Raw genomic sequence first — 14,645 nt, 5'->3', positions numbered from 1 at the left:
CACCCTATTTGAGCATTGTTTGAGAAGTTATTACCTAGTTTTGCTTATGTGCTTTAAATTGACGTTTTTATAGTTGTTTCGCATATAGGTGAGACTTATCCTGAGGACGAGCGCAGTCACTCGAGGCAAAGGGGTTACGACCCTTCCACATATCAGTGAGTGGGCTTTTGGTTTTCCGTATATACCTATATACTTGTGGTTTTGACCAGAAAATGAAATAGAATGTTTATATGTTTTAAATGCCATGCATAGCGTTTGCTTATTTCTTTATGCATTAGTAGTTGCGTATATGTATTTTTAGTGTTGCGGACGCACAGGTAAGTGCCAGGTAAGTTTATGGTTTATGATTGTGAATTAGTGGTTATGTGAGATGCATAGAGAGCTCATAACCTGCACCCCTGGTGTTAATGCTCCCGCCCAAAGTAGGGCACAATCCTTCACGTGATGTTCACTTCCCGTAACATGCTCATCTTGGATCCAAGTTAGGTGCACAGTCCTGTCGTACAGACCACTATAGGTGGTTCCGACTCGTAGGTAACCCGCGATTATTCGCCCAGTTTTCACGTGATTGTAGCACTTGAGCGTATTTATTTACACCCAGTCCTGTCGTACAGACCACTTTAGGTGGTTCTGACTCGTGTGCAGGTATAGTTAGTGAGTTGGGGATTTGAGCTCTTGATTCAGCCGTACAGGTGACGTTAGGTGACTCCGACTGACATGTTACTTGGATTGATTGACATTACCTGGGTTACTTACAGTTTATGTGGAGGCATTCGACATGGCATATTTCTGAACATGTTTTCGATATATGTGTATAGTCTATTTTTTGGGAAACTATACAGGTTTTACAGCAAGGGGTTAGAACTTTTGATAATGAAATGATTTTGAAAAGCTTGTTTTTGCCCACTCACACTTTCTGTTTTGCGCCCTTCCAGGTTCTAGTTAAAAGCAGCATTGGTGGTTCACGAGGACTTGACGGTGGTTCTGACAGAATATCACAAATGTAAGATCACCTTTGGGTGTTGTGTAATTAGTATTCGTTCTTCTGGACTACACTTAGGCTTTCTGTGCTCTGATTATGTTTATCACACTTAGTCTCGCATTAGTGTGCTACCTTAACTAGCTTATTTAGTAGTTTGGTTTTTATTTATTCGTACTTTTATTATTATCTTTTGCTTCCGTACTGTGCACATGGCTACGTCACCCTCGCGTGACAGCCAACATGCCTTGATTCCGGTCGGGGTGTGTCATTATACCCCTAAAAAAAATAATAATTATATATATATATATACACATATATATATATATATACACACACACTATATATATATATACACATATTAAATTAAATTTAAAAAATTGGTGACCATTGGATCGGCTGAGATTTAATCTCAGCAGTCCATTGTGCATTAGTTTGGAGGCTAATATATTTTTATATGGTATAGTACTATTGTTTTATTTATTTTCATAATTATTTGGGTAGACTTCTCATAATTTGAACGGTTTTTAATGTTTGGTTTTTCTATACTTAGTTTATGCGGAAGAGAGTTCTGACGTGGAAAACCTTATTGAAAACATCATCAACATAACTCTTGAAGGCAATAGATCAAGCCAAAGTTCCAATACAATATCTATTGGCAAGGTTTAAACTTTTGAGAAAGACTTCACAACCTTGAAAACAAAAATTCTTTCCTTTTGCATATCCTCGCACATTTAATATTTTGTAATGGACTAATAGTGTATGGATGTTTTTTTATTAGGCTCTTATTTTCGAGTGTAGATGTAGTACTTAAATGACAAATGTATTTTAATGTTTTGAAGTAATATTTATGCGGCAATGTGTGCTATGTGCAAATTTAAGAAAAAATATATATTTTTCTCAACGGGTCCTTAACAGGTTAGGTCACTTTACCTGACACGACATGACCCATTAAGATAATAGGTATTACATGAAAACGACACGAACACGACAGACACGACCCGTTTGCCAGCCCTAGATATAATAATATCAAACATTGTTAGTGTGTTCAAGATAAGTGTGTTTCTTTGTTAAGCATTCATATGGAAGCAACATTGGAACATGTTAGCTACCCTTGCAAATGAGGCATTAACAGGTGTGCAATATGCCTTTCCAAATAACTTCAGGCCTACCAAGACTCGATGAAATGGTGATATGCATGCTATTTCTGGTAAAAAAAATTTGCGCGCTACGCGTACTATTCTTACTAACCTCTCTAATATTTTTTCTTGGATCCGTCACTGATGATTTCTAAATTTAAAACGAACTGAACTATAAATAATTATGATATTTTGTCGGATTGATCCGATCCTCTCTGCATGCACATGATGTAACTGAACTACATTGTCAAAGCGATTAACTCATGGTGTTTATAGTCACATTCCATGAGTTTGGACCACAAAGAGATACTTTGGAGGCATTGTGAAAACTGTTTTTCTATTTTATATACATATATATATATATATATATATATTTAATTTGATTGCTTTGCTTCCAAACTCAAATATCTTTTCAAGTGGTGAATGTTTATAATAGATAAATATTTTATTCTTGAACCCAATGTGTCTTTGGTTCAAACACTCTTCAGTTTTAGTCTAACAAACTCAAATATCTTTTCAAGTGGTGAATGTTTCTAATAGATAAATATTTTATTCTTCAACCCAATGTGTCTTTGGTTCAAACACTCTTCAATTTTAGTCTAATTTAGAGTAAGAATTAGTATCGTTATAAATCCTTATCAGTTTTATGTTAATTAAACAACGAATCAAAACCAACCCTGGTTACCCCAAAGATAATACCTTCATTGACGATGCTCTTGATATCGATAGACATGACTAGGAAAGAGATGAATAGCCTAGCCTATGTGATGCAGAAAAAGCTGTAGCAGCAAGGAGTTATCTGCGGGATTAAACATGCATTGCAGGCCTGTGATAGAGTAAACAAGCAGGTGTACTCGCACGTTGTTGCAGGGTTTGAAACATTGTTGAAGTTGTAGAAAGTTTTGAAAATATATGTGCCAAAGAGTAGTGTTTAGATACATATATTACATCCTCAAACAATGACCTGAACAATGCTCCCTGGACGGCCTCTAAGGTCATCTTCAAGCAACATTCTCTCCCAGATGCCAATTTACTCAGCTTCACAACGCAAAAATTGAAGTTAGACACAAAACAATTTCATTTGGTTGAAAGTAAAATTCGCAAATGACTGAAAAATCAAAGGGGTTGTTGCTTCCCAAATCCCAGTTAACACAAGCAGACTCCTAATGTACAACTCTTATTCACGAAGAAAAGGTTGCTAGCACTTCTTTGCAATCCAAACCAATCAAAACTTCAAAATAGCAAAAAAAAAAAAAAAAATGAACTAAAGTTCTTTCAAATACACATCTATACATGCAATTACCTATAGGTATCATGCATATTTAAGCTCAATCCTTTTAGTAAATTTAGTGCAAAGAGATGGTTGCAATAAATAGGAAGGCAAATCTTTCTTTACATATTGCAGCTATCTCAGCTAATTCCTAATCCAACAGTACAGCTTTTCTCTAACAACAAATCATTTCCCGTTCCACCACTTTTCACTTGTGTCATTATCTCAGTAGAGAGGGTGATGGCAAACAAATGACAAAATAAATAAAATAAAAAAAAATAAAAATAAAAAAAAAAACCCAACTACCAGATTCAGTCAAATACATACAAAGTAAAAAACCACTACCAAACTAAGAGATTTAATCAAAGAATTCTACAACAGTAACTAATTTCCTTTACCTAGGCTGATTAAAGCAGCATAATGTATCTTATATCTGATAAAAGCAGCATAATATATCTTATAGGATCATAAATCAGAAGTATTGGACGTCTTATATTTGTCTTAGAAAAAAGGGCACAAGGATTAAGGGGTATATATTTGTATTTGTTGGAGTATATTAGAAAATATGAAAATAACACAAGAATTCCATTAATAATAATCATAAAGAAATTCACAACATCAATTTATGTATGAGATTAATATAAACAATTAGAGAGAAAGTTAGAAAAACTATAAACTTGGAAATTGAGGTTTGTATAAATGCAATGTCCTAAAGACAGATTTCGCCCATGCTCTTGTGCTTGTAGTTCGGTAGGCATCCATCTCTCAGGATTCAACAATCTATAATCCAAAGTCAAAGCACTTCAATCTTTGAACTCTGGCAAACTTCATATATTCCATACTCTTAATACACGACTCAGATTTTTACTAAGACATTGGAGAAAACTATTCTCTTAAATCTATTAGACAGGTGAGATGCTTGAGTTTAAATAGAACTCAAGCCACCCTTTTTGAAACATTATGACTGTTTCTTAAAGTTCCAACTAATAGATACAACTCATGAATTTGAATTCATCTATGACACATGACTCTTATTCTTCATTCATATAAAAAATATATATATAATATTAATTATAATTTATAATTTCCAACAATCCCCACATGAATGAAAAATTAGGAAGAATTTGAGAGTACATGCGGACAAGAGATGCATCGAAAGAGGTGTATTTTGGACTTAAACCTACCCTAGTGAATACTTATCGGATTTACTTGCTAACACAGTGAATATGGAATCTTGAATTGTTCACCGCAGTAGTAAACCGAGATAATAAGCAACACACATCACTAATCCTAATATATTTCGATTCATATGGTTGTGTTCATTTTGGCCCTGAACAAATCCCGGATTCATGAAAGCTTTAGAGAATTTAGCCATTTTATTCTCATAGAAGCGACCCACTTCTACTCTCACATAGGTGACCACCGATTAAGAATACTCTACAATATTCCTCTTATTTATAAGATATCACCGTCATTAAGTATAAATATACATCCTAAAACTTCTGCAGACAACACACTTCTTCCATCATAGGAATGAGCTATATAGTGTGTTAACTTCTTTGAATCATGCCCAACCAATTTGCCTATTGAACTTAGACCATGGGATCTCCAATCAACTAAGTTAGGTTTCCGCGCAACTGATTCATTAGTTGTGTTGGTTTTAGCCTCATTCCCCTCGATGATCAACTTATTCTCTAGTCAAACCTTTAATATTTGGTACCATTTAAGTTGACTATCTTTAATGGTGTGCACAATCCATCTTATGAAATTATATTTCACACAAGAGTAGTTGTTTAGAATGTCAAGTCCTCAAACATGGGTTATGACTTATTCAATAATTTGCTAACACTAGGAAGTAGACTTTCCCCACATTTAAGGTATTTTGAAAGAATGTCTCTAACCTCTCCACACCTTAAAAGTCATTCATAATAAGAGATATTGCTTATTATCTCTTTTAAATGCAAATTGCTCTTCCTAAATGAACACAACAGTACGAACCGTAATATATTAGGATTAGTGATATGTTTTGCTTATTGTCTTGGTTTACTGTTGCGGTGAACAGTTCAAGATCTTCCACATCCACTGCGTCACCAAGTAAATCCGAGAAGTATTCACTAGGGATGCATCTCTTGTCCGCCTGTACTCTCAAATTCTTCCTAATTTTTCATTCATGTGGGGGATTGTTGTAATATATAATTTTAATAATTGAATGAAAAATAATGTTAACCAATTTCTTAGAAAGGTTATGTTGTTTAGGTGTATTCCCTTGATAAGTGATGCGTACTTATGAGTGAAAAGTTACATCTCTTTAATAAGTAGAAATTGGATTCTATATAAACCCATGAAACCATTGGTATTAAATATAGAAAATTAGAGTTAATTTTTACTCTTGAGAAATAGAGTTTCCCCACGTTGTTTCTCTCATACTTCGTGTGTCAAATTTTGAGTTGTATCTTGAGAGTACGGAATATATAAAGTTCGTCAGAGTCCAAAAATTGAAGTGCTTTGACTTCGGATTATAGATTGTTAATTGAATTCTGGGAGATGGACGCCTATCGAACTACAAGCACAAAAGTAAGGGCGAAATTCTATCTTCAAGACATTGCATTTATGCAAGACTCAATCTCCAAGTTTGTCAGTTTTTTGTAACTTTATCTCTAGTTGTTTATATTAATCTCATATATAATTGAGGCTGTGAATTTTTTTATGATTATTATTATTAGAATTCTTTTATATTTCTTATATTTTCTAATATTGCTTCAACAGTATTGAATCTGTATTCGCAATCAAGACCAAATCATGACTTCCATAAAGTCAATTGAGAATTTAGCAGTTGTATTGCCATTGCTCTAGTACTTTTCATTGTCTTCTATTTCCAATATACGAAGGAAAAAAATTACAAGCTGGTATATATTTTTTTTTAAATGTTAGGCAGGATTAACATGCACATCTCTAATAATTAATATATAATTCCTCTAAATTGATTTGTACTCAACGTTTCACAGTATTAATGTAAATAGGAGAAAACATAACAAATATCCTTAGTCACAAACATAGCATAACCAGGGACGGAGCCACTATAGGCCTACAGCGAGCCACTATAGCATAACCATGCACATCTCCAACACAATCATAACATGCATTCCAACTAGAATTAAAGACACAATTGTCAAATAATAACTCCGTTAATTCAGAAAATAATACACGGCTATACTGCCTCTATTCACTTGTTCAAACCTTACCTTCGAAGAAGATCAGCTGGTAATGCCTCCATGTCAAACCTCCACATATCCTTGTATGCTGCACAGCTTACCTCCATGGCGTACTTTCCCGGACTAATTAAGTATAAATAGTCTCTTCTCCTCAATTGCCTGGTATGATTTGCATTTCTCTTAGTTGAGAAATTCTACACTTCATGTTGGTTCAAATTAATCATATATCAAAAATTGAAATTCAGACATTATTACCTTATCTGCACTCATCCCATTGATTTCTTGCTCTAACAATTCCTTCATGATAGCAGATTCGGGAGGACCATAAACAGCAGGATCTAGTTTGTTGAGAATCGGAAATTTCTGTGCAATTGTTGACCCTAAAAATTACAAAACCTACGTGGCGCGCAGGCCGAGTAACTAATAAGCTAACTACGTCCTTCGGTCGAATGCGGGGCGTGCCAACTCGTCGGCCGAGCCTGGCCGAGGAGTAAAATTTGTTGATGTAGCTTTGAGCGCGTCGCTGACTTCTCTATCTTGCGATTGCGACCGAGGAAGGAACACTCTCGGTCTCTGGGTTCTACAGCCTGAAGACAAGGCTGCTAATTCTGCGGAGTTCACAAATCGTCCGAGCCCGATTCGGTCACTGTGATTATATTCGTGAGAGTATAAGCACGTCGAATCGAGACCAAGGTGTATGGGCACAGGTACTCGAACGTGATGTATGTCTTGATGGTAAACGTAGTTCGGCCGTCGGAATGCCGAACCCTGAAACTCACTTGTGAGTATCCAATCATAAAACCACTCGGCGACTAGTACGCCGAGCAATGTAATTCGTAACACCTAACTATGCCGAGAAGGCTAGCAAGGTGACCTCTGCCAACAAAGGTTCGAAAACCTTTCTCAACCGAGACTTGGATAGATAATCGGTCGACCTCGACGCAGTGCTGTTTATCCAAACTGAAGGTGCTTCTCGGTCGGCTGATTCTGCGGCAGCAGTGCTGTTTATCCAAACTGAAGGTGCTCGCCTGGTGCTTCCACAGTGTTGTTTATCCAAACTGAAGGTGTGTCGGCAGGAAAAAGAAAAGGAAAAATTCTCAAGGTGTTTGAGAGGTTTTGCGCAGGGCAATTGTATGCTGATTTGAAGGTCCTTTTCTGTTGCATGATTTCTTGTATTTATAGTGCCCCATTCCCTGAAACCGACTCCGATTTGGATTGGGAGTCCAATCCAAATTTGCCTTTTCCTCAAACAAACCTACTCCTACTGGGATTTTGAATTCTCCTTCTTTTCGAGACTTCATTCCTTGCTGGTCGAGACTCCTAGTTGCACCAGGACTTCCTCGACCTTTCTATTTATCTGGACTACTTATGATAGGATTTGGCCGACCCTGCCATCTGGCCCGGGCCATATTATTCGGCCCATATTATTTGTCATCACCTTGGGCTGAGCGCATCCTGCTGCTCGGCCCAGCAATAATATTTTGGGTCCAAACATTGCCCCCTCGCTTCTGAGGTCGCCGACCGTTAACTCTTGGTCGGGCCTCGACCTTGAAGAAGCGAAAACGTTTATTGCTTTTTTGGACTTTACTTCCTTAATGACCGTTATTCCTGCGCATTTATGAGGCACGATTGCACTTTCCTCGTTGCCCCCAACGCGTGGCCACGTGTCGATTCTCCACTGCTCTTAAAACTTTCAATCGTGGGCCTCGAAACCGTGCACTAACTGGAACGTCTTATCCTCATTAATGCCTTAAAACTGGCGTCGCATGCAATCGTGCATCCTGGATTTTCGACTCCTCGATCCCCTCTTCGCAGGTTCCCAAGATATTCGAAATGATTGGTAACTTTTCCCGGTTAAATTTTCCCCCAATTTCGAATTCCAGTCGTTCGATATTCATTCTGAAAAACCTATAAATGCCCACATTTCTGCCATTCACATCTTACGCTTTCAGAAACTCCAAAATCCCAATTTGCTTACACTTGTTTTAAGCAAAAACCTTTCCAATTCTTCATTCTGCGATTTCTTCCCCAGTTTTCCCTTTTGCAATTTCTTCTTCTTCCAATGGCCTCCTTTATCTCGAAACTCTCCGACGAAATCAACAAGTGCAAAGACTTCATCGATCGGAGCGCAATCAAAACCCTACGCTTCGAGAATGACATGGCCACGACTCATCAGATTCTGGGCCCCTTCTTCAGAGATGCAGTGCCGATGTGCATCACCACCCTTCTCAAGGAGCAGTGCCTAGCACCCCTGCTTCAAGGGTTCGACTGGTCCAAATGGTGCTTGGCTCGGCCTCAAGGAGCTTGGCCCTCGACCACCACAGCCTGGGCCGCCTGGGTGGATCGAATGAGATCATTCTTCGGCGAGGAGTGGAAAGCCCTCGGCATCTATGATGCCATCATGCTCTCGACCATGGAAATTACCATGGACAAAGAGCTGCTTATGGCGGCCTTGACCCTATGGTGTTCGGCCACCAATACCATGGTCCTTCCATTCGGACCCCTCGGCCCTACAATCCTCGACATCTCGGCCATTCTTGGGACTCCACCATCCGGTCTCCCAATCGACGCCGCTCTCTCTGGATGCCCCTCCCTCCTTGACCTGAAGGCGCTTTTCGACGAGCGGGCCGTCGAAACACTCAGCCGAGGAGATCGAGAGCCTTCCAGAGAAGAAGTTCAGAAGCTTCATAAGAACTTCTTTAACTATAACACTCTGATTCTCCACTTTGCCGGCCGAGGCGAGGAGAGTCTCAGGAAGGGAGAACATGAAGCCTTCCTCTTCTATTGGTACAACAAATTTATTTGTTGTACCAGGTCGAACAAGTGCCTGGTCGAGAATATACCGGTGGCCCAGGCCCTGGCTAGTGGTCACTCTCTGGCGCTTAGCCCGGCTATTATTGCCAACCTCTTTCGTTGCTTGGCCGAGACGACCATCAACAAGATTGACCCGCACCAGAATGGGCCCCTCTAGGTTTTCCAACTCTGGCTGCAGGTCTATTTCTCCACTCTTCGGCCTGAGGTCCCCGCTTTCCAGCGCTCGGCCGCCCTCGGCCCCCAACTGGCCTCTCGACCGGCTCCTCCCCACCGGGCTGACGAGGTCCTTAAACACTTTTTCAGCCTCGACGTTCTTTCGGACGACGAGTTCTTGGTGTGCCGGCGCCAGGAGTACCCTGCTTCAATTGTACTGGCTCGCGACCTTCCCCTTGCTTGCGATGCCCGCCGAGCCAGTTGGGAGGTCTACCAGCCCCATTTTGTCGCCCGGCAGCTCGGCTACCTCCAAGGTTGCCCCGTACCCCTGATCGTCTCTCGTTCCCTCCTAAGCCGGGGACGTCTTTCTGGTTCTTCCGAGAGGGAGTGTTGGATGATGGAGTAAGAGTTTCAGGACCGGTGCAAGAAGTTTCGTCTTCGGCCAACCGTTCCGGAATCCTTGGGCACCGACACTTTTGGGGACTGGTGGGATGAGTACACCGGCGACTTCTTCAGCGCCACGGCCGAGGACGTGGTGAGCAAAGTGTTTGGTGACCGGCCCAGACCAGCGCTCTCGACCCAACCTAAGGAGTCGGCCCAAGGTATATTGTTGACTACTTTGCTACTTCAGAAAAAGAAACTCACTTGTCCTCGTCACTAATTACTTTGTTATTTCAGGGGGTCGCGGGTCGAAGACGGTCGAGGTGGTCGCCGTGGTGGCAAGGGCGAAAAAGGCGCCTACGAAGAGGACCCTTGTCACCGAGCGGTCGGTCCCTGCCAAACGCCCCCACCGAGGGGTCGAGCTGGCGGAAGAGATCCCTCGCCCTTCTAAACGCGTCAAGAGATTGGCAAAGAAGGGCGACCGGGAAATTCACGTCGTCCCCAGTGACACTACTGGGACGCCTGCTCCTGCCGGCTCTCCAACTGTGCCGGCTGCCCCGGCGTCTCCAACCTCGATCCCTCCAGCCGTCTCCCAGGCCGATCCAATCGTCGCACCCGCTCCAGCTTCGGAGCCGGTCGTGGCACCTGTAATGGGGAAGTCGGCTGCGCCTGCCGAATCACCCTCCTCTCCAACGGTCGTTTTGGAGGTATAATTCTGCTTTCACTTGTTTCCTTAGGTTTCTGGTCGAAATGCTAACTGTTTTCTCTTTTCGTTCAGGATGTCGAGAGCGAGAGCGACGAGGCCCCGTTGCAACGCCGCCGTCGACCAGCCAACTCTCCTCCCGTCCATCCTCCTCCTGTAGTCGAGGCGACCGCTCGACCACGTCCTACTGCGGCGGATCGTGGCAAGAGACCCATGGTTGATCCTGAGGCCACGGCCGAGTCACCGATCCATCCGCAGGACGAAGACCCTCCCATTCCTCCACAAGAAGTCTCTTCTGCCTTTGTAAGTATTGTTCCTTTTGTGTTTTGAGTTTTTTGTGACATGTTTTTTAAAAGACTATTAAATGTCAGGTGCCTGAACATTCATTTCACCGGCAATTTTACGCGCCAAGGGGAGTTGTCTATATTTCCTGGCCGCTGTCGTGGCCATCAAATGTAGATAACCTCCATCGGCCGCGTGAATTGCGTAGCGGTCTAAGGCACTGGGCTTGGCCATTAAGTTCCCTGGGTTCGAGCAATGACCCAGAGGGCATGGCCGAAGTCTCCTCTCGGCAGGTTTAAAACAATCCCCTCTTCTTTATGCGCTATATCACGTCTTACTTTTCTTCACAAAGTTCTATTTTTATGTGCAGCCGTCGTGGGAAGTGGAGCTCGATGCTCTTCTTCAGAGCACGACCGGTGAGGCCGGTTCTTCTGCTGCTCCGGCCGAATCGGCAGGAGCCACGCCCGCCGAAGTCTTCGTGAAGCTGCACGAAGTCTTATCTCTGACTGCCTCCCAAGCTCTCCGGTGCAAGGGCCTTGACTCTGTTGGAGAGTGTCTCAATGACCTCGCCAGCGGTGGTCACCTGAGCCCGAAAGGTATCTCGTTCCTCACCGATCTCCTGGAGCGGACTCGGCAACACTTTCTCATCTTCGAGCGAGCCTTACAAGCCGAGGACGATTTGAAGGTGGCCAAAGTCGCGCATGAGGCTGGCCGAGTAGAGATGCAGGCAATCAAGGCGAAGAAAGCAAAGCTGACCGAGTTTGATCGTCAGATCTCTGACCTCCAACGTCAAATTTTTGACCTTCAACGGCAAAGGTCGGCTGCTGCTTCCGAGCTGGAGAAAGACTTTGAGGCCAACAAGGCTCGGTTGACGGCCTTTGCTGCCAGTGCACGGCGTATCTAGCAACTGCAGTGTAACAAGAAGACACGGCAGGCTGAGATAATTTTGAGCGAAGCGAAGTGGCTAGAGCTGAAGGCTGCCCTTGAGATTTTCCTCCCTTCGACCCCTTAGGATTTTACCATTGTATTTGTATTTGTTTTTCTTGTAATGATTTTTTGTTATCAATACAACGGTCGTTTTGCTATTAATACAATGGTTGTCTTACTCTTGCATTTCCCATGTAATTGGATAATACTTCTTTAAAAACTTTCCATTAATCAGCAACTTATGAACTGAACCCGTCCGATCTCTTAGATGATATGCCCCCTTGCCGAGTACTTTGTGAACGATGAATGGCCCTTCCCAATTCGGCGACCACTTACCAAATCTGGGGTCTTTAATCCCAACAGGCAACACAGTTTGCCAAACCAATTCTCCTTCGCCGAACGTTTTTTGTCTTACACGCTGATTATACGCTCGCTCGGCGATTTTCTTTTGTGCTACTAACAAGTTAACTGCATCGATTCGACTTTCTTCCAAGTCTTCTATCTCTTGTCGCATCTCTTGACTATATTCAATACTGTACAAATCACTTTGCTCGATTACTCGCAACGAACTTATACTCAATTCGACTGGTAACATGGCGTCGTGTCCATAAGTTAACGCGTAAGGAGTGGTTCCAGTGGCCGACCGAGGTGAAGTTCGGTATGCCCATAATGCTTCACTTAACTTCAAATGCCACAAACCAGGTTTCTCTTTTACCATTTTTTCAAGGATGCCGATCAACACTTTGTTGCTTGCCTCGGCCTGTCCGTTTGCCTGTGGGTAGTATGGCGTAGATTGCTCGAGTCGGATATTCAAACTTGCCGCGTATTCCCTAAACCTATCGGCCGTAAATATAGTGCCATTATCAGTTATGATCATTTCTGGCACGCCGAATCTGGTCACAATATTCTCCTCTACGAAGTTGCATACCTCTTTAGCCGTTAATTCGGCGTATGACCTTTCCTCGACCCACTTAGTGAAATAGTCAGTTGCTACAATTATCCATGCGTCTTTCGCTGCCCCCGATGATGGCATAATTTTGCCAATTACATCCATTGCCCAACCCCTGAACGGCCACGGTTTAGCGACATCACCCTTGTACGTATTACGTGCGCGCGTTCGAGAGTTTGCTGATTAATCAATACGGGGTACGAGCGTTGACCCGTGTTCGCAATTTCCATAATTCGACTTAGTTTGCCCCCCATGAGTTGTGCTCCGGAGGCGATCTGGGCGAGTTCGTCGGCGTCAGTATTGTGGATACGTGAAATGTGTTCAAATGTGATTTGGTCAAACGACTCGGCCAGGTAAGTGGCGACCATGTGATAGGGAGCTAAAGTACAACTCATGCAACGAAACACGCCGTTTAGTTGGTTAATCACAAGTTCGGAATCTCCAAGGATGAGAACGCGGGGGCCCGCATATCGTGTAAAACATGGAGGCCGATAATGAGGGCTTCATACTCGGCCTGATTATTGGTGCAGCTGAAATCTAACTTAAGAGAAAAATACCATCGACAGTGGTCAGGCGACTGAATTGCGATACCGACACCTGCCGAGGTCGAAGTACTGGAACCATCAAAATGCATAGTCCAATGGTTATCGCGTGTGGTGACGAAACCGATGTCGACATCGCCCCCCTCAAGACCATAAGGGGATGGGTGTTGTGCCAGGAAGTCGGCGAGGGCTTGCCCCTTGACGGCCTTTTGTGGTACATACTGAAGGCTGAACTCGGATAAGGCGAGTGCCCATTTCCCAATTCGGCCTTTGACCATAGGCCGAGTCAGCATGTAACGAATTACGTCGGTTTGGGCGATGACCTGCGTAACTGTGGGGAGCATGTAATGCCGAAGCTTGGATGCGGCGAAAAACAATGCTAAGCAAAGTTTTTCGACAGGGGAATAATTAAGTTCTGGTGAATTCAGGTTTCGACTAAGGTAAAAGATAGCTTGTTCGCGGCTGACGTTGTTATCTTGTGCGAGTAGGCACCCAATGGATTCAGCAGCTGCCGAAATGTACAATTTAAGGGGTTTGTTGCGACAAGGTGGAACGAGCACATGTGGGGTGGAAAGGGCCACCTTGATTTGAGTAAATGCAGCTTGATGCTCTTCGCGCCATTCAAATCGGTCGGTCTCCTTCAGTTTAAGGAGTGTAGAGAATGCTTTCATTTTACCTGCCGAATTGGCGATGAAACGACGGAGGAAATTGATCTGCCCGAGTAACGACTGGAGCTGTTTCTTTGTCGTCGGCGGTGGTGCGCTAATGATGGCGCGGGCTTTATTTTCGTCGACCTCGATGCCGCGATGGTGCACCAAAAATCCTAAGAAATTACCGGCCGAAACACCGAAAGCACACTTGGCCGGGTTCATCTTGAGGTTGTTTTTGCGCATGCAAAGGAACGCTTGCCTCAGGTCGTCCAGGTGTGTTTGACGATGTTTGGATTTTACGACCACATCATCGATATAAACTTCGACGATTGTACCGATTAAGTCGTGGAAGATCATATTCATGGCTCGTTGGTATGTGGCGCCGGCATTCTTGAGGCCGAAAGGCATGACTACCCATTCGTAAATACCAAGTGCCCCCGGGCAACGGAAAGCAGTCTTGTGGACGTCAGCTTCGGCGATGAAAATCTGGTTATAACCCGCATGACCGTCCATAAAAGATAGCAGTTCATGATTAGCTGCGGCATCAATTAATAAATCTGAGATCGGCATCGTATATTCATCCTTGGGAGTAGCCAGATTTAGATTACGGAAATCGATGCAAATGCGAAGGGCACCGTTTTTCT

The 14,645-nt window shown here is 42.8% G+C and overlaps 1 long non-coding RNA gene across 1 annotated transcript in view; it reads right to left on the bottom strand.

Moving 5' to 3' along the window:
* Positions 1 to 2,839: 2,839 nt before the first annotated feature.
* LOC137727619 (uncharacterized) overlaps positions 2,840 to 14,645 on the bottom strand; it is a 29,053-nt gene continuing 17,247 nt past the window's right edge. Inside the window, exons 2-4 of the long non-coding RNA XR_015952701.1 lie at positions 6,856 to 6,963; positions 6,631 to 6,759; positions 2,840 to 3,156 (exon numbers count right to left, since the gene is read on the bottom strand). This is a non-coding gene — a long non-coding RNA (uncharacterized LOC137727619). The remainder of the gene's footprint in view (positions 3,157 to 6,630; positions 6,760 to 6,855; positions 6,964 to 14,645) is intronic.

The sequence above is a fragment of the Pyrus communis genome, chromosome 10 (genome assembly GCF_041283825.1).
Source record: "Pyrus communis isolate YQ-2024b chromosome 10, ASM4128382v1, whole genome shotgun sequence".
NCBI classification, from domain to species: domain Eukaryota; kingdom Viridiplantae; phylum Streptophyta; class Magnoliopsida; order Rosales; family Rosaceae; genus Pyrus; species Pyrus communis.
The sequence above is the reverse complement of the archived record's forward strand: the minus strand, read 5'-3'. Positions and strand labels throughout refer to the sequence as shown.